The 20559-nt window shown below is 37.6% G+C and overlaps 2 long non-coding RNA genes across 2 annotated transcripts; one reads left to right on the top strand and one right to left on the bottom strand.

Annotated features, from left to right (window-relative positions):
- The first annotated feature begins 6941 nt into the window (after positions 1-6941).
- Positions 6942-7383, top strand: LOC147635418 (uncharacterized). The gene is made up of 2 exons (XR_015266584.1): positions 6942-6972; positions 7154-7383. It is a non-coding gene; the product is annotated as an uncharacterized LOC147635418 (long non-coding RNA).
- Positions 7384-9007: 1624 nt separating this feature from the next.
- On the bottom strand, positions 9008-9373 carry LOC147635417 (uncharacterized). The gene is made up of 2 exons (XR_015266583.1): positions 9257-9373; positions 9008-9164 (listed from the first exon to the last, which is right to left on the bottom strand). It is a non-coding gene; the product is annotated as an uncharacterized LOC147635417 (long non-coding RNA).
- Positions 9374-20559: the final 11186 nt, after the last annotated feature.

The following is a 20559-nucleotide window of genomic DNA, read 5'->3' as shown; positions in this document are numbered from 1 at the left end:
CTCTTCATTGCTCCATAGTCGTGGCAAAGAGCTGTCCACCTGACCAAGAAATTCTGAAATATATACAAGAGACTCTTGTATCAACCAACCCTTGGCCATGCTTCCTTCGGGCTTTGCACTTTACCTCACAAAGTCTTTTAAGGTCTTCATGAAGCGCACTAGGAAGAACATCCAACGTGCATGCATAGTGCCACATAAAGCAATTTCGTCCACTAATGAGATGTAGTTGACTTGTGAGAATGGTTCGCGGAAAAGTCTCCTCTACCAAACAAACCACCTCCACTGCCATAACACGCGCATCATCCAACGTGGCTGGATCAATTGCTTTGGAACTAACATATCTAAAAAATAAATGAGTAGTACGTTATACCTCATGCACGTTCATTTTGCAAGGTATAATGAAGGGTGATCTGACATGGGTTTTACATACCTCACAAGCTCGCCCATCTTATAAATACATTTTTTCAAACTCTTATTTGCACAATGGTCGTCGATGCTAGATCTCGTGCACAAGAAGCGGATGTAAGGGTAGCGGGTCCATCACTGTGAAGCTCATGGACTATTGCCCTGGATGCACCTCCATGATAAAAAACAGAAGCAGGAGGGAGCACACACAAGAGAAGCAAACCCTAATCCATATCCATCAATCATAAAGAAGGAGAGAAGCCATAGTCATCGTCTCTCTCACACACACATAGGAGAACACAGTGTTATGTCCACACTACAAAGTAAACCTAATGTAATGTCCACACCACACATGACTAGCTGGACGCGGTCATAAACACACCACACGATATCTATCTACCATACTGTCACTCTGTCAGCACCCATGTGCTATCCTCCAGCTGTATACGAGCTTGACATTTCAACACTCCCCCTCAAGCTCGACATGTCCATCTCTAGGACTCCCAATCTAGTACGGAAATACTCAAACTTATCCTTACCAAGTGCTTTGGTAAAGATATCTGCAACCTGCTCATCTGTCTGTACATATGTCAAATCAACATGCCCATCTAGCACCTTCTCTCTGATGAAATGATAGTGGACCTCAATATGTTTGGTCCTGGCATGATAAACTGGGTTGCTAGCAAGCTGAATACTACTCATGTTGTCACAATGAATGACAACTCTCATATCACTCTGTAACCTGACATCATCTAGCAACTTCTTCAACCACATAGCCTCACATGCAGCTATGGCTACTCCACGATACTCTGCCTCGGTGGTAGATAAAGCAACTATAGGTTGCTTTTTACTGCTCCAACTCACAGCTCCACTACCAAGGCTGAAAACATAGCCACTGGTAGACCGCCTGTCATATGCACTACCGGCCCAATCTGCATCTGTATATCCATAGACATGCATGTCTTTTCCTGCCTCATAGAAAAGACCATAATGCACGGTAGTTTTGACGTATCTCAGAATACGTCTCACAGCATCCAAGTGAGGTTTACGAGGACTCTGCATAAACTGACTCACCAAACCAACTGCATAACTGAGATCGGGCCTCGTAATGGTCATGTAGATAAGGCTACCAACCATTTTCCTATACATGGTGATATCATCAAGCTCATCACCCAAATCAGCCCTAAGCTTCATGTTTTGCTCTAATGGTGTCAACATTGGTTTGCATGCTGTCATACCATACTTTGCCAGCATGTCAAGTGCATATTGCCTTTGCACCAACCATATACCCTTGCTTGTTCTAATCACCTCAATGCCAAGAAAGAACCTTAAATCACCAAGGTCTTTCATATCAAACTCTTTGCATAAAGAAGTCTTATCCTCATTAATGCCTTTCCCACAATCACCTGTGATAATCAAATCATCAACATAAATGACTATCATCACAATACCATCATGTGTCTTCTTCACATAAAGTGAAGAGTCTGCATTTCCAACCACAAATCCAATACTGACAAGATATCTGCTGATCTTGTCACTCCAAGCACGAGGTGCTTGCTTCAAACCATAGATTGCTTTCTTTAACCTGCAAATAAAAGTCGGATATTTTGGATGTACATATCCTTCTGGCTATTCCATGTACACCTCTTCTTGTAGTTCACCATTCAAGAAAGCATTTTTTACATCCATTTGATGTAAAGCCCAACCTTTTTGTGCTGCTAGTGCAATGATAGACCTCACTGTAGCCATCTTTGCCACTGGGCTGAAAGTTTCATCATAATCAAGACCATAAGTTTGTGCATATCCTTTAGCGACCAGCCTTGCCTTATGTCTCTCTAGGCTGCCATCTGACTTACACTTTACCTTATACACCCATTTGCAACCAATTGCATTCTTTCCTTGAGGTAACTCAGCCAATTCCCATGTATCATTTTTGTCCAAAGCATCCATCTCTTCATCCATGGCTTTCTCCCATACAAGCTCTCCAATAGCCTCTGTATAGCATGTAGGTTCCACATGCTTTACCACAGATGTCATGTATGCATAGTGCATAGCAAAATCTCGATATGTCAATCTTTCAACTGGATATCTGACTCTCTGGGATCTCCGCAATACATACGGGTCACTCTGTACACCTGTAACTCTAGCATGTGGTGGCACATATCTGTCTTGCCTAGCACCAGGTGTGCGTAAAACAGGTATGCCGAGCTCCTCATCCAAACTCTCAGAACTAGATGACTCATAACCTGTGATTCCAATTCCTTCGACTTTCTTCTTGCCTTTATCCATAGCACTACTCCTAGTGCTCACACTCTCATGCCTCAAACGTCCTGACCATGGACGTATACTGCTACTCTCACCTTCTGCTGCTGCAGGCCCAGACATAGTAGTAGAACTAGAACTTGCTTGTGATGGCAAGTTCACAGGCACATTAGCCTCAAGTGATTCAATGACTCCCTCATCTTTTTCTTTGTACCAACTAGCAAGCTCATCAAACACCACATCTCGTGAGATGACTACTTGTCTAGTTTGAGGGTTATAACATTTGTAGGCCTTTCGATCCTGTGCATATCCAACAAATACACATTTCTCTGCCTTAGGATCCAACTTCCGTCTTCTTTCATCAAGCACATGGACATAAGCTACGCATCCAGATGTCCAATGTCTGGCCTGTAACCTGTAAACCGCATCTCTAGCGTGCTTCCATGAATGGCTGCTGTAGGTGTTTTGTTCAGGATATACACTGCAGAAGCACATGCTTCTGCCCAATAGTAATCTGGCATGCTCTTTTCATTGAGCATTGCCCTTGCCACTTCACATATAACTCGATTCTTTCTCTCAGCCACACCATTCTGCTGAGGTGTATACCTGCATGTCAACTGTCTTCTTATCCCATGCTTCTTCAAGAAATGCTCAAAAGCTTTTGAGGTGTATTCACCACCTCCATCTGTTCTCAAACATTTAATCCAACAGCCATATTGCTTTTCTACAAGAGCTTTGAAATCCATGAACTTTTCCAGCACTTCACTCTTCTCTCTCAGAAAGTATATCCATGTCATCCTGCTGAAATCATCTATAAATGTCACATAGTATAGACTGCCTTTGATAGATGGATTTTGTGCAGGGCCCCATACATCACTGTGTACTATCTCAAGTGGCATGTTACTCATATTTCCTTCTCTAGGAAACCTCAACCTTGCCTGCTTTCCAAACTGACAGGCTTCACAAACATGCATATATCCATCATATTTGAATCTAGGCAATCCACTGACAATGCCTCTTGTTTGCATGTTCTTTAATCTCTGTATATTGACATGTCCAATCCTCTTGTGCCACATGTCAATGTCCTGCACAATCCCATTGCTCTTTGAAAACATGGCTGAGCTCAATTCTGGTATGCCTGCATCCAATTTGAACAACCTTCCTTCCTTCTTGCCCTTGGCAATCAATCTACAGCCATGCTTGAAGTCTTCCACAAAACAGCCATTCTCATTGAATCTTACTTGTAGTCCCTGCTCAACCATTTGGCCTACTGATGCCAAATTCTTTGTAAGGATGGTACATATAGCACTTCTGACATATTCTTCACATTTCCATCATGCATCCTCAAACGCACACTGCCAACATGTGTTATAAGATGCTGAGTATCATCTCCTGTGACCACATAACCATTTGTATCCAATGGTTGCATCTTCTCAAACCACTCACCATGACATGTCATGTGGTTTGAGGCACCTGAATCCATATACCATGACTCATCTCCAGCATTCTGAGAATCCATTGTCCCCATAATGTGCTTCATTGCAAAAAGATGATTTGAACTCCCATCATTATTACTAGTAGATGCATAATTTCCATGTTGTGGTCTTCCATTCCTGACATCATTCTGCTTTTTGTAACAATCTTTTGCCATATGTCCAAGTTTGCCACAATAGTGACATTCAATCCCATTCAAATTTTGTTGAGGACCTTGCCATTGTCCTCTACCACGAGCACCTGTTCCAACTCTCCCCCCCTATGGGATTGAAATCCACGACCTCCACGTGATCCAAATGATGACTGTGAATTCTGAAAATTCTGATTTGATTGTGGTTGAGTAGACCTGTCATTCCAACCACGATCTCCACGGCCTCAAGGGGTAAATCTCCCCCTGCCTCGAAAGCCTCTAGATGAGTAAAAAGCCTGATTCCTTGCATGCTCATCATTGCTTGACGAGGATGCACCACCTGTAAGACTCATACCACCAAGTCCAAGCTTCAATTCTTCCACAATGAGCAATGACACAAGCTCATTAAAGTCTGGCATTCCTCCCAACCTTATGAGATGGAAGTGTCAAAAGATTTGTATTCTTTGCCTAAACCACGCAATGTGAGAGCAACCAAATCATCATCATCCATTGGGGCATGGATTGATGACAAGGAATCTGCATAACCCTTGATTTCCTGAACATACTCATGTATACTCCTATTCCTTCGTGTTACACTGTGAATCTGTTGCTTTAGTTGAATCTTCCTTGCACCAGTGTCTGTCTCATACATTCGGCACAATATACCCCATGCTTCTTTCGGTGTATCTGCATCTTGGATGTGAATAAGCAAGCATCTGTTACACATATTGAAAAATAATGCAACACTTTCGAAGACCGCTCTACCCATTGCTTGTGAGCCAGTAACTGAGCATTATTTGGTTGAGGAGGTAGGAATGGCTCTGGGTCTTCATCCGATACAAGGCTCCACAATCCTTTGCCTTTCAAAAAACTCTTCATTCGAAACTTCCACACTTGGAAGTTAGTTCTGTCAAGCTTCTCTCCAACAATTTGTACTGGGCCATCTCCCATTTTGAATACCTGTGATGTACCCTGATGTAACACTCTTCCCGATGCTTTCCAAAGCTCCAAATGATTATGAACCAAGCTCAATATGTGCTATACATATGCATTCACACCACAAATGACTTCATGTTGCATAAGAACTTCATTTGTATCATCAAAATTGAAAAGGGGTAAAGTTGAATTTTCTGGTTTTTTCTCGCCAGTAATTTCTCGCGAGTAACCAGTCAAAGATTATGCTCTAAATCCTTCAAATCTTGTCCAAATGCAATGATTCAACTTGCATTGACTTCCCAACACATTTCTCCAACATATCCTAGAAGGTTTGATCAAATTCTTCAAGGTGAATGAGAACCACCAATTTTTGTAGCTCCCTGGTTTGCCTTTTTCTGCATCTGTCAGGTACCACCTCTCACTAAAAGTGCTCTATCTCCTTCAAATCTTATCCAAATTCAAAACTTTTTGAATCAAAAGTTTAGCAACTCATAGGACTCTACTTGTACCAAAGGAATTAGGCCAATTTGATATAGACAAGGATTAATGCCTTGATTAATAATGCTCTGTTTCTGGACAGACTTTCTGCAAACCTGCAAACCTCTGCTAATTGAGTTCAATGAGCTCCAAATACATCAAATGAGCTGCCCCAAATGTTATCTTGCTCTCAATCACACTTTTGCTAAGTACTCCAAGCTTTAAAGCATCCAATGTGGTGTCCAAATGAGAGAATTAGACCATAATCTTTGCAAACTATCCAAGAATCTGCTCCAGAATGCGCCGCCTGCTCCTGGGGCTCTAGGAGAGAGGGGTAATCACCAATGAGTTGATAGGTCTCTTAGAAATGACCTAATCTATCATGGGTATGAAGGGTTTAACTGAATTTTGCTTCAATCTTCCGCATTCGATCCTCCACCGAGCATATATTCTTTGTTTTTGTAGAGTCTAAAAAACCAGAATTTTTTCCTTCACAAATTGCCTGTAATGCATCAATTTTTCATGCAATGACTTGCCCCAAAGTTGCTAATACATGTTTTCATTCACAATACATGAGAGCCTCAGTGTTTGCTTCGCATTTGATCCAATACATTTGCCAAGACACACTCCTTCATAAGCTTTCCATTAAAGCTTCAAAACAGAAATTTTCTGCTTGCTTTTGCACCTTTAATCTTCTCTTACACTTGCTCTTGATACCTGCAATCCGCAGAGGGGGTCTTGCTACACTTACCAATGGTCCTTAGCTCTCAGATCTGATGCCGATGTGTGCTCCACAGCTTCTCCTTTGCTCCAAGCTCCAATGGCTTCCTTCACAGCTTTTTCTTCTTCTTCCCTCTTTTCTCACTCACTCTCACAACACAACTAATAAGCCCTAGGCTCTGATACCATGATAGAAAACAGAAGCAGGAGGGAGCACACACAAGAGAAGCAAACCCTAATCCATATCCATCAGTCATAAAGAAGGAGAGAAGCCATAGTCATCATCTCTCTCACACACACAAAGGAGAACACAACATAGTGTTATGTCCACACTACAAAGTAAACCTAATGTAATGTCCACACCACACATGACCAGCTGGACGCGGTCATAAACACACCACACGATATCTATCTACCATACTGTCACTCTGTCAGCACCCATGTGCTATCCTCCAGCTGTATACGAGCTTGACATTTCAACACTCCAACCAGTTCGACCTCTGCCTTTTCCAAACTCGCGTAGGCAAGATCCACATCAAATACCACCAGTAAGCCCCCTAAACCTTAGGTTATCGAGAAAAATTAAGTAGACAACTTCGAGATTGAGGTGCACTTTTATGTTCCTAAATTAAAAATTTTTAAAAAAATGCACGCCTTTTATTAAAGCATTTGGTGTTGATCAGGGAAATTATTGTATGCTTCCTAACTTGCTCATACCTCTCAATGCAGGGTCTGAAATGAAAAATAAGTTGGAGCATACCTACTCGAGGTCCATAAATAAATCCTATAAAAAGAAAAGCATTGTATTCTCTATGTTAGGACAGAATGGTGAAGTGCTCCTTGAATCTTGATAGATTGAAACTATTCTGGTATATATGTGTGATATATAGCAAAGAGTAGATGCTATCTTACTCCTTAATATTCACCCTTTTAAGATGTCTTCTTATATTCTTCTCAAATATTGTTCTACGCTAAGCCTAGACTTAGTCTTAATCTAATGGTATGTACCTTGTTAGGAGCTTTCAAAAGTGCACGAGGTACACTAACCTAAGATTACTGTGATGCACATTTTCACTTGGCTTTTTTAAATTAGGTATGTTGGTGCTTGTTAAATTGATATACAACATCCTCTTTAGACAAGAAAATCAATGCACATATTTTTGTCTTGATCCTATGCAATTTATAGAGATAAAATATGTGTGCACACGTCCGTTGAGAGAGAGAGAGAGAGAGAGCGAGAGAGAGAGAGAGAGAGAGAGAGAGAGAATTGATTTGGAATAAATTCAAGGCATAAAAAACATTTCTTTTTATTAGCGTTGATGTAGTGTTACAAATAGAACCTTTGTTTAGTTGTGATGATTGGCTACCTTCTTAAAAAATAACCTATCAAAAGTTCGAGAAAAGAAAGCACTCTCTTCACTCAAAACCACTAGAGAGAGAGAGAGAGAGAGAGAGAGAGAGAGAGAGAGAGAATCGGTTTGGAATAAATTGAAAGCATAAAAAATATTTATTTTTTTACAAATAGAAAATTGTTTTAATTGTGATTATTGGCTACCTTCTTAAAGCACTCTCTTCACTCGGAGAGAAGAAAGCACTCTCTTCACTCAAAACCACAAGACACAACTACCAAAAAAAAGAAAGAAAAAATCATTGCATAATAGACACATACCTTGTCTCACTTCCACATGGAGAAGAAATTTATATATGCATGGAGGTTTTGGATTTGAGAGCTTTCTTTGGTGAGATAGTATCGACCACCTCATCCTCATTCTCCATGGACAAATCATCTTCGGATTCACCCTCCGAAGTCTCATTTATCCGCTCCAATCCTTCCATTCTCTCCTTGTCATGATCTTATTCCTCCTCATTTTTCTTATCCTTGTATTTTCTTGACTAAAAGAAGTCATTGAAAATAAAAAGTTTTAGAATTAGAAACAATGAGAAGAGATAGTTCAATATGACCAACATTGAAGCAAGAAAGTCCAACATGTCTTACCACGCTGTCGTATCCTTTGGCAATATTTGCTTCCATCTTTGCAATTCGATTTGGCATTTGACTCTCCCACTTTGCCATCTCCTCTTGAATATGGGCTTCCTCCCATTCCTCATATGGCATCTTTCCGTTGAAGGAGCTAAAGATCCATCTCTTCTTTGCATTTTTTTGTAGATCTCTAAGATGCTTGTCTCGGGCAAGTTTTATGTGGGTAGATAAGCTTTGAGACCGCGCTTTGACTTGCCTATGAGACCTTGATCCAAAAGCCAATTCAGACTTTTGACTATCCTTTGGTCTTCCGACGGGTCTACGAGGGACATCAATGATGAGACCATGACATTTTTTGACATGATGGATAAGATCAACCCGTTTCTCCCATGCCCTATTCCATTTTGGACAAGCTTCATCCACACGACAATAACGAACAAGTGTCCCATCCCTTTCCCTATACTCCTCAAGAAAAAGTTGCTTAACCTACAATATGAATGTATATTATCCTCTCTCTCTCTCTCTCTCTCTCTCTCTCTCTCTCTCTCTCTCTATCTATCTAAATATCACATCCTAATACACAAGGAAAAGTGTGTGTAATGGTGGCCGGACCTCAAAGAAGTAAAGCTATTGGATGTCATTGAGACTTACGTTTTCTGGAACCAACATCGGCCTCCTGCCAGAGGAAAGGTGCTCCATGCTCCCATGACTCTCCGTGGCCTCGAGTTTGCTCTGCTTGAGCTTATCCAAACGATTCACCTTCATACAGAAGAGTAGATGGATTAGCGCGTAGACAAAAGAGTGGAAAACGCAAACAGAAAGGCAGCAAGGGTCGGTAAAGAAATGGATACCCTTTTTCGCTTGCTTGCAGAATCCTTGCTGTTCATGTTTGCAACACAAGAGAGGATGGATTTGGAGCCAGAAGCCATCACCAAGCTACACACAGGGCGCAGAGAGAGAGAAAGGAGAGAGAATTTCAAAATGCTCGCGCAGAGAGAGAAAGGTTGCGCCCGTTTTTGAAAGCTAAAAAGGGAGGGAGGGGCGGCCGACAGGGGAGCAAACCTGGCATTCAATGCACCGTAACTCAATCAACGAGCCACTTGATCAACTGCTCAAAGTGATCGGGCTCCCTCCACCCTCAATCCCCTCAAGAGTCCAGCGTGTCATTTAGAGCTGAGGGGGTGCATGATCCTCCCTTGCCTAAATCCTGCAGAATGATGACAAGGGCTAGCAGGTCCGCCTTCTAATTGGAGTGCGCCCACGCAAGGCACTGGTGGCTCAACGTTACATAGGCCGAGAGGACCGTGAAGAAGAAGGAGTAGACATAGGCAGGCGTAGCTGTGGGGAGCAGCAAGATGGGCAACAAACCGAGTGCAGAGCCGTGGGCCAGCGAATGAGTGTTGTTGGCGATGATGGGTGAGGGCCTCCTGTGGTGGCCCTGCACTGCATCTGCCTGCTGGCCTCCCTTATTACGCCCCGGTGCTGAAATCCAAAGAAAGGAGTGTTTGCATGTCCATAGTTGTCTATGGCCCAGTGAAATGGCCCGCCGGTGCTGAGATCCGCAAGCAGATACGCGACACTGTGGCGACAGCAACAGAAAGCATGGCGACACAAAAGAGGACACACATCACTCAGCCCAAATTTACTTGATAGCCCGAATTTACTAGTTGAGAGCGTATCTTGCTTAACTTCTTATGCTTAACTTCTGAATTCTTCACACTTTACATACCTAACTTTACATACCTACTACAATTGGTCATTAATACATACCCATCTCACTTTTGGGGCTCTTACTTCAAAAAATATATTATTCCTTCTCATTTATTGGCGTCATCCATCGTCCGCCGTCCTACACCCAAATTTACCAACTTTCCCGAATTTACCAATTTTCTCGAATTTACAAGATGCCGATCGACGGCCCATATGCCATGATTTGACTTTTTTTCTCTCTCCACCCTTGATCCCCTCAAGAGTTGAGCATGTCATTTAGAGCTGAGGGTGCACTTCTATGTTCCTGAATTAAAAATTTTAAAAAAATGCACGCCTTTTATTAAAGCATTTGGTGTTGATCATGAAAATTATTGTATGCTTCCTAACTTGCTCATACCTCTCAATGCAGGGTCTAAAATGAAAAATAAGCTGGAGCATACCTACTCGAGGTCCATAAATAAATCCTATAAAAAGAAAAACATTGTATTCTCTATGTTAGGACAGAATGGTGAAGTGCTCCTTGAATCTTGATAGATTGAAACTATTCTGGTATATATGTGAGATATATAGCAAAGAGTAGATGCTATATATCGAATATTATGAAAAGCTAAATTGTTCCCAATTTTGCACCTATATTACTCTTCTCCTTTTCCTTCTTAAATCTTCTTCTATCCAAGTATAGATGATATTTTTATATTTATTTTCCAAGGATAGAAATATATATTATTAGAAAGACCTTTAGGCTTGGGTAAGACGAGACTTTGTATGCTCTAAATCATTTAGTATATTAAAAATATAGATTTTCATTTCACTTACACTATTATTAAAAGTTTTTTAATAATAGTGTAAGACGAGACTTTGTATACTCTAAATCATTTAGTATATTAAAAATATAGATTTTCATTTCACTTACACTATTATTAAAAGTTTTTTAAAAGAATGTTATTATTTAATATTATATTATGGAAGAAGTCACCACACTACAAAATGGTGGTGTTCTTAGAGTGATATTATTTAATATCATATTATATAAGAAGTCACCACACTACAAAATGGTGGTTTTTTTAAAGGATGATATTTTTAAATATTATATTATATAACAAGTCACCACACTACAGAATGATGGTGGATATCTAAAATTCAATGGCTAAAGATACTCCCTAATCTTGTTTGACCATGCTCTAGATGCATGCTTTAAGCCATACCAGGCTTTATGTAACTCACACACACAAAATCTAGGTGTATATCACTCTCATAACCCAGTGGTTGCATCATGTATACTTCTTTGTACAAGAAAGAATTATTTAGATCCATTTGATGTAAAGATAAACCCTTTTTTACAGACACAGTAATGACATCTCTCATGGTTTCCATTCTTGCAACTGGTTTAAATGTCTCCTTATAGTTAATGCAATAGGTCTATGCATAACCCTTGGAAACCAATCTTGTTTGCTAACTCATCCATATAAGTTATCCATGACCTTATAAATCTACTTATACCTAATTTCCTTAGGCAAAATCACTAACTCCCATGTTATATTTAAATTTAATGATGCCACCTCCTCATTCATGGCATCTTTCCATTTTTTTATTTCTAAGTGCCAATTTAAAACAAGTGGGTTTCGACAATTTCTCTATTGCTTTAGTCATATAAAAATAATGATGGGATATATATACATAATATCTCAGTCTCTCTACGGGAGTATTTAACCTTGTACACTTCGTACACCTAGATCACTACCAGGCGCTACATATTCATTAGGATGACATAGCAACACCATTTTAACAACCTAGTTATGGGTGTTGCTATGTGACACTTCCTAATAAAAAATCCATCTTTTAAAGAGGTTTAGCAACATAGTTATGGGTGTTAGTATGTGACACTCCTAGTGACACTTTTGGATTTAAAAAACATCTTTTAAAGAGGTTTTTTTGCATGCAAACCCACAAATCTGTAGGTGGGCAAGTCCATAAGTTAACAAGGTTACGTTGGAAAGCCTGCAAGTTTGTAAGCTACTTGTTAGTCCAGTTGACCAACTATCTACCACTCCACGAGTCTTCAAGCCCACAAGTCCTCAATCTCACAAGTTTACTTGCCCACAAGCTCAAAAGTTTGTAAGCTAAAACGTTCATAAGCCTCTAAATGTGTAATCGCACATGCCTACATGTAAATAAGCTAGCAAGCCCATAGGTCTGTAACTTTGCATGCTTGCTTGTCTGCAAGCCCATAAGTAAGCAAGCCTACAAGAAAGCAAGTTTCCACTTTCACACTTGCTTGCTTTTCCCCAAGTGAGTAATCCAGTAAGCCAGTGCGATGCCCATAGTTGCCAATGTCAATGCAATGTACATAGCTATCAATGTTATGATCATAGTTAATAATATGTGCAACATCAGGTATGTCTAGCTGACATGCTACAACATATGTAGCAACCAATATAGGTGTACGGCTTGACGTGAAAGACCTTAGATCATACTCTCTTACCCCTCAATTCTTTAAATCCTACCATAACAAACGATAAACATGTGTGAGGTAGAGATGACTGATGGATCGATGACAAAGAAGGATCGCTCTTACTGAGGATCTAGTCTAAGAAGAGCTGTCTACCTCCCCTCGGGGGGTGCACTACTAAGAAACCCTATGTATCATGTGACCCTATGTATCATGTGCGCTCAAAGTGTATTTAAAAAACCCCATACCTGTGAATTTTTCATGAATAAAATGGCCCCTTTTTCTTTAAGGACTTACGGTTTTTTTTCTTCAAATTTGATAAAAAAAACCCTTCTTTAAATGTATTTCTCTAGATTTGCCTTAAGATTTTAAATAAAAAAACCACTTCATTTAAACTCAGGTGGTACACTTACATATTTCTAGGTGAACCCCCCGAGTACCTCCCATACATATTAAATAAATTCCACTATGGGCTTGGGGGGTCACTCATAAATATGTAAGTGTAGCATGTGGATTCAACAGACGGGATTTTTAAAATCCCTTTTTTACACATTTTACATAAAGAAGGGTACCATTAAAGGGGGTATTTGCAGGTTGAATAGAAAAATATTATGTGTTATTTGTGAAAAATTCACATGTAAGGGATTTTTAAAATATGCCTTGAATGCACGTGATACTGAGGGTTTAGTTATAGTGAACTCTCTAAGACTATGGGAAAGGAGGCATGGCCAAAATTTGGCATTTTACTGACCAAATATGGCCTCAACTCCAATATGGAAGAAAGTTTGAGGACATGATTGTTCGAGAGAATCGGTGCCCCTAATGAGGATACTCTCTTTCCTCGCGCCTAGCCACTAGCAAAAAGGCTAGGGACCGAGACAACCGAGATCACAATTATAGCCAAGTAGTATATACCAATAAACAGCCAAGGTAAGCTCACAAGCTCACGAACATTATATGCCATGTTATTAGCAAAGAACTTGCACTTTGATGTAACTCAACTAGATCTCATAAAAAGCACCTCCTCTTTGACAATCCTAAGCTCAATCTTCCTCCTAAAAGAAAAAAGCTAGAGATGACCTGTAACCCCTTAAACACCTTACCCCTCCAAGTGCCCATCAAGGATCGGTCTTTTAGCCAAGAGAAACCACAACGGATGACACAAGAAGAAAAAATCCCATTTATTCAACCCACTCAAGGAATGATTTATTAATTAATCATCTCTTCGATCCCATACATATATTCAAAAATGCCAGGGGTATCATTTGGGAACATTTAATTGGAGATAAAGATAAGGGTGCTTTGGATGAGTTAAAGGTTGTTGAAAAGATGGAAGCTTTATGGGCTCATTGTTGAATCATGCAAAGTAGTCCTTCCCCCAGCATGTTTATGTTAACCAAGAGAAAGGAGAAAAGAGTAAAGAAGATTATTGCATCCTTTCGCATACTAATGAGACACACATGTAATGTTTTAAGGCTGCATTTTCTCGAAATAATAAGCTAAGTGGACTAAGGTCTCACGATTGGCAAAAGTTTTTAGAGGTATATACAACCTATTTTTCCTCTCGTTTATAATACATATATTCATTACTAATATACATGTGTCAATTATAGTTTGTGCTTCCTATTACAATTAAAGATTGTTTAAGTGAAGACATTAGGAGTGCTATTTACAAGATCCATGCCTTAGTTTGATGCATATCCTTGAAGGAGATAAACTTGCAAATAGTCGAGAAAATGCATTGCTTTAAAACAAGATCTAGACAGCCAACATATGAATACACTCTTATTTCAATATTTTTACACCAATGTTTTTTTAAAGAAAACCTTAGGGTTCAAATGAAGCTTTATCTACACTGTGCATGGTAATAAGGGGCTTTGCTTAGAAATAATTGCCTTTCTAATCAAAATGTTGGATTCTCTAATCTTCTGTCCTTGAACTCACTACTAATGCATCGAAGTGTCATATCCCAATCAGGGGATCTCTAGATGGTTGTTTTTTGTTAATGTTTTTTTTTAGCTTTTTGTATACCAATTGGCACTCTGTATACATATATATACAAAGTGGGGAAAAGGGTAGATACATGCATGAAATCCAAATATGATAAAAGTAACACTTTTATAATAAAAACACAATCTCTTATGTATACGTCTATGCATGAAAATCAATTAAGATAAAAGTAACACTTTTACATTAAAATAATAATCTTTTATGCATACCTTTATGCATACCTCTATGCATGAAGTACAAATATGATAAAAGTATTACTTTTATAATAAAAACATAATCTCTTATGCATACCTCTATGCATGAAAATCAATTAAGATAAAAGTAACACTTTTATATTAAAATTAATAGTCTTTTATGCATACCTCTATGCATGAAAATCAATTATGCATAATATAAAAATCAATTTCTCTATGATTACAATGAATATCTTTCAATTAATCTAGGATAATAATTCCTAGAATATGGTAGGAAGTCCTCTTTTCATGCTTTGAATGAAATTATTTTATGTGTAATTTTTATAAAAATTTTACCATAGCTCTGCTGCTATGATTGATAAATCTCAATTATTTTAAGGGATAAAGCTTATCATTAAGGAAATAATTAGAATGATCCCTAATTGGATCATTAATCCATAATGGACTGAATCATCAATATTCATGAAATACATAAACTAAAAGCATAGAAAAAAGCTATTAATTTGGCCTCAAGCATAGATTAATCTTGGATTAAGGAAAAGCTTTATGAAAAGCTTCATTTGGATTGAGAATGGGTCATGAGTATGACCATTTCTTGAGTGAGAGAGAGAAATTACATAAAAACCATTAGAATTAAGCATAAATGGAAATTTATGTAATTCTTTACTATCATTAATCAATTAACGTCAATAGCATTCATCAAATTATGTAACTCTTCACTACCATTCATCAATTAACTTCAATAGCATTCAAAAACCATTCCAATTAAGCTTCTCAAGCTTGAGAGGGGTTGAGAAGAGAGAAACATTGAGAAATTATAGAAAAGATCAAAATTCACCATTTACCTTACAAATTGCTTGATTCTTTGTTCACGGTAGAGGCCCCCAACCAATCAATTGGTTAAGTATGTTGATGGAGCCACCAATGGGGATTGAAGAAAGAGAAAAGCTCCAATTTCATCAATTTGGAGAGAATTTTAGAGAATAGTAAAAATTAGCATTATTTCAGCATAATTCTAATATAGTAAAATTCTCCTATTTTTTTTCAAAGGATTCATGTTCTATTTATAGGAGAGGGAAGCTCTAACCAAAGCTAACTGATTTCTAGAATTTTCTAGATTTTAGTTTGGTTGAATTTGGACTAGATTTGGACCTAGTTTGGTTCCTTTTTGATTCGGTTTGGTTCCATTTTGATTTGGTTTGGTTCAATAGAGAGGACAGATAAAAATATCACATTATATTTTGAGTTTAAAACTCATTCAAGCATGTGAAGTATGCACCTCCTTTAATGGACTTCCCTTCCTTACATATGTGCCAAAATAGAATCATTATACCCAAAATATCTCATATTTTTGATATTACTCATAGTTTCTTACTAATAAACCTTGTACATAGTCAACTATTCATCTTATGTGAGCATTTACTCATTTTTGGGTATCTTCTTTTACAAATTGGATTGATCTCCTCCCCACACATGGATTGATCCTATTGGCCCACAGGAACCTTAATTGGACCATAATCCAAAATTTTTTGAAAATCTAGACCCTTAGGCTAAGGTCCTTTATACCCATTTCTAATTAATTCCAATTGCACATTGAAAAGTTCTTTTTGAATTTCTGTTTCAGGGGAATTCATTTTAATAAGATGAGATATTTTTCTATCCAAAAATATTCAAATTTTGAATATTCTCTCTCTAGAATATTTTCTCTCTCTAAGTCAAAACAGGCAGAGACAAGATCTTTTATATTTCTGAAGAGGGATTTAATTACACGGGAAGATGCTGGACATCTTGAGAGGTTGGGGACGAATCTTACACTCTTGCTATGGTGACAACCTGCGGGATGGCATGCTCACCACTATGAGCGATGCCATCTACTACGAGATCTGGTGCTGCATGGGCAAGGGTTGCATTCGTAATAGTGGCCCCATTATGATGAAGATTGTGGACGAGTGCAGGGGCTTAGCTTCGAACTAGTTCAACCTCTCCAACGTAGCGTTCTTCGACATCACCAAGCTCGGCGTCAGGGAGATCAACATCAACTACACCCAGTAAGAGGTCTTCCAATTTGCTTATTGGAAACCTAAGTGCACATGTGACTTTTTGGCCGCACTATAGTAAATTAAAGCTATGGAGTCACCAATGTGTATGCAGGTCTCTTCTTAAGTTTATCACCTTCCTCAAAAGGGTCTCAGCGAGAGGCCTTACTAACATGCTTGCTTCATTTGCAGGGTGTCCTCAAACCATCCCTACCTGTATTGTGCACGCTACACTAGTCTTCTTAACATAATTAAACGAACATTGACCGCTATCAACACAATCTTGCGGTACCCCCGTGAGAAAAAAAGAGAACAATTAGTTCCCTTAGGAAAATCTCTTAATTTGTCTATACATTTTTTTGTTCGATGATTCTTACTTTCACCCCCTTTAGATCGATAATAATTACCAAGAAAGTTTTTTCTTTGCTTCGGAAATAACTCCTAGCTTAATTTGTCTATACATTTTTTTCTTAGATGATTCTTATTTTCACCCCCTTTATATCGATAATTACCAAGAAAGTGTTTGCTTTGCTTCAAAAATAACTCCTAGCTTCTAGATGCTTTAAGCTGCTTGAGTAAAGTGTAACCAATTTACTGTCACTTTGTAGTTAACCTTCATAACTTTTCTAGTTATAAGTGTATGAGAGATGATCATACTATATCTATATATATTTATAACATACTATCTCATATAGTTAGATTATAAAACATTCATAGATTAGTTATACTACAAAAATTGGTTCTGATTATTTTTTACAATCGATATAACACTCATTATATTCGCCGCTCATGAAGTTTTTTAAAATTGCTAGAGCCTTTTTCCTCCCTTCACCTTGATGGGGCTGGCTGGAACCGCACCTCACTTGTTTTCTTTCTTGGATGGGAAGAGCACTAAACTTTCATTAGTCCTAGCCAATTCTTCTCAGCGTTCAAATGAAGCTTTACCTACACTGTGCGTGTGGCAATAAGGGGATTTGCTTAGAAATAATTGCTTTTCTTATCAAAATGTTAGATTCTCTTATCTTCTCTCCTTGAACTCACCACTAATGCATGGAAGTGTCATATCTCAATTGGGGGATCTCTAGATGGTTGTTCTTTGTTAATGTTTTTTAACGCTTTTTGTATACCAATTGGCACTCCATATACATATATATACAAAGTGGGGAAGAGGGTAAATACAGTAATGAAGGACTAATGTCCCTCAACTCGATCTAGGCCATCGCTCTAGAGTTCAATGCTTGACTAGTTTGCCTATCAAGCTGTACATATTTGGGATGAATACTTAGAGGTGTAAGTGTGACTAATTCCAAAATTATACACTTCTAAATTCATGTTGTAGGAGAGGTGTCAAGCTACATTCCACATTGTACAACACTTTAATTTGTGCAATTGTGAATGAAGAATAATCTAGTTTATTATGTGTCTTAAATAGTGAGCTTGGATAGCATAGTGCAGATAAATGAGGAATCATTAAACGTGAGGAAGAAGTGAAGCATGGAGAGACTTGACCTTTGGATCGTATGGACCACATTGATTCAATCTACAGCACAATTCAAGGTCATGTAAGTACTTGAGTGGGCCTTGTAACACATATGATGAAACATGCCCAAGGGAGTAAATTTTGTCCAAGTGACGGCCATCTAGGTTGCATTTACTTAAATTTATAATTTGAATTAGACATTTTATACAAAAAAGTTTTTAAAAATGCAGACAAATAATTCGAAGACACATCGACATTTTGGGATAATTTATTTTCCATGTACATATCATATGATAGAAATCTTTCATATGAGAGAGTTTTTCTATCGCATACAACGTGAGAAAGAATTTCATTGTATGATATTTTTTGGATAAACAAAAATAGAAAAATCCTAAAAAAATAATGTTTAAGACTCCATAGTCTTCACACTTGTGAAATATCCATTTTCTTCACACTTGTGAAATATCCATTTTCAGTTTCCATGATGATGATCAAGATTTCCATGTTGCAAAACTCCCATTTGCAACTCTTAGGCATCTTCTATGCAACCTCCTTGTTGCAAATCTCCTCTCAAACTTGAGAATGGCAGCTCCAAATCTCTCTCAAATACTCACAAATGCAAATCCAATGATAATATGAGTGCATATTTTTTTCCATAATAATTGAAAATAATGCTTAATCAAAGAACTCAGAACTTCTTACATAATATAATATTAAATAATATCATTCTTTTAAAAAACTTTTAATAATAGTGTAAGTGAAATGAAGATCTATATTTTTAATATACTCAATGATTTAGAGCATACAAAGTCTCATCTTACCCAAGGCTAAAGGTCTTTCTAATGATATATTTCTATCCTTGGGAAAGAAATATAAAAAGATCATCTATACTTGGATAGAAGAAGATTTAAGAAGGAAAAGGAGAAGAGTAATATAGGTGCAAAATTGGGAACAATTTAGCTTTTCATAATATTCGCATGACTCATGATTTGAAAATTTCAATTTCTTTAAGATAATATTTTTAAACAATATTGTAAACCAAACAAGTTTATTCTTTTTTATTATATTGAGCAAAAATGCTAGTCATGAACGAGAGGTAGTTGATGTCAGTCATGATGTGAAAGAGGTTTAATGCTAGTCATTGCAATTGTGATGATTATCAGCCTTTGCAGTAGTAGTTTTAAAATGCAGCTATAATTGAGCAAAAGTTATTTATTAATAAGATACACACTTTAATTTTATAATTCACTTTCAATATATATTATTTTGATAAATTTTATGCAATATATTTATCACAACAAAGAGGATGTATGTGTTTTTCATAGTTGTAAATTGGTTGGAGGAACTCTCGAACAGCTCCTTAGTGTGCAAGGCTCATTGCTTAAAAAGTCTATAAAGTATATAATAGAACTTGTATTATCATCCAAATCTTTTCTAAAGAAGTCTAAATGATTTGATCTATTTCTTGGAAAAGGCCATAAAATAATTTAAGCCTATCAACCTAACTTTCCCACATCAATAATCTTGATTTATTAATGATAACTTTAGCAAGTAATTAGGTCACTTTGAGCCACTGCATATGATGAATATAAAATCATTTTGATCAACCATTGAATTGATTTGTATTGTTTTAGATGTAGCGTTAACTATGGTTATGTTAATATTCAAATTAATGAAATGCAAAGTACAGTCACTCATGAATACTAAAACTTAAGAAAAGCTTAAGCCTAAGGTATTGTACCACAATAAGTATCACATGTTACTTTTTGGCAAAGGAGTAACATACTTGTATCTACCTTATTTAATGCATACTTGTGTCTACCTTATTTAATGTTACTCCTTTTTGGCAAAGGAGTAACATACTTGTGTCTACCTTATTTAATGCATACTTTTTCCTAGTTTCTACCACAGAAAGATGATGCCTTGAAGGTTCAAAGAGAGAGCATGTAGCGTCAAGGTGATCATGATTAATACAAAGAAATTGATTGGGAATAAAAACCACCTAATGGTTTTTATTCCCAATCACTCAAAACCACCTGGTGGTTTTGAGTGAAGAGAGTGCTAGCTTCTCTCCAATTTTTTATAGGTTATTTTTTAAGAAGGTAGCCAATAATCACAATTAAAACAAGTTTCTATTTGTAGAAAAATAATTATTTTTTATACTTTTAAAAATAAATATTTTTTATGCCTTGAATTTATTCCAAATCAATTCTCTCTCTCTCTCTCTCAACGGATGTGTGCACACATATTTTATCTCTATAAATTGCATAGGGTC

This window comes from Cibotium barometz, chromosome 9, assembly GCF_041138505.1.
Source record: "Cibotium barometz isolate CiBa-2024 chromosome 9, ASM4113850v1, whole genome shotgun sequence".
NCBI lineage: Eukaryota > Viridiplantae > Streptophyta > Polypodiopsida > Cyatheales > Cibotiaceae > Cibotium > Cibotium barometz.
The sequence above is the reverse complement of the archived record's forward strand: the minus strand, read 5'-3'. Positions and strand labels throughout refer to the sequence as shown.